The sequence below is a fragment of the Aplysia californica genome, unplaced genomic scaffold (genome assembly GCF_000002075.1).
Source record: "Aplysia californica isolate F4 #8 unplaced genomic scaffold, AplCal3.0 scaffold00883, whole genome shotgun sequence".
In the NCBI taxonomy this organism is placed as follows: domain Eukaryota; kingdom Metazoa; phylum Mollusca; class Gastropoda; order Aplysiida; family Aplysiidae; genus Aplysia; species Aplysia californica.
In genome coordinates this window covers 39,169-40,062 of record NW_004798153.1, presented here as the reverse complement: position 1 = coordinate 40,062, position 894 = coordinate 39,169, and positions in this window count along the sequence as shown.

Genomic DNA, 894 nt, shown 5'->3' with positions numbered 1-894 from the left:
TATCTATCTATCTATCTATCTATCTATCTATCTATCTATCTATCTATCTATCTATATCAATCAACGCAGATTATCCCTGTAGAATTCATTCCAAGGCTGTTTTGAACTCGATTATCTCTGGGATTAATTACTTCTCTCCTCCACCCCCCAAACTATGTCCGCTCATGACTTAAAAACTAGTAGACTGAGTCATAAGAGAGCTGCCACCTCTAAGAGAAAAAAGTGATAGCATGTGGTTTTAACGCACGTATGATCTTCATCCAGTGCCAGATCTACGACAGACATCGACTATCACGGTCTCCATTAATTCATTTGCTTGGATGCTCAAAGCTACCTTTTCCTGATCTTTCCCCGTTACTGATATATAGTTTAGGTTCCATAAGTAGGTTGCTCTGGGCCTACCCCTACATCATTTGCCTTCAATTTTGCCTGTGAGCTAGAAGTTCAAGACCTTTATGTCTATTCAGGTGTCCCAAAACCTGCATTTGTCGTTTCCTGATTGTTTTTAACAGTGAGCCTCCTGCGAGGGCTTTATCAAGCACTACCTCATTTGATTTCTTTTTCTTCCTCGGTATTCTCAGCAGTCTCTTAAGAAACCACACTAACAGTTGCTTATATTTTATTTTCACTATCAACAGTATTAGATTATGTAAAAGGTATGCAATCTGAATATCTAACGTCCGACTCCGAATGGACTAAACTAAATGGGTTAAGAGCTGTGAAAACTTCACAAAATGACCAAAGGTCAAGAACACCCTCTCTGGGATACGAATCAGGGTCATCCGCTCCGTAGTCCAGCATGATACCTTACTTACTTACTTTACTTTTTTCTTCCGCTTGTACCCTGGGGTGTCGCGGGGAGACACAGGTGTCTGTCTGCAGCAAGTCGTGTGG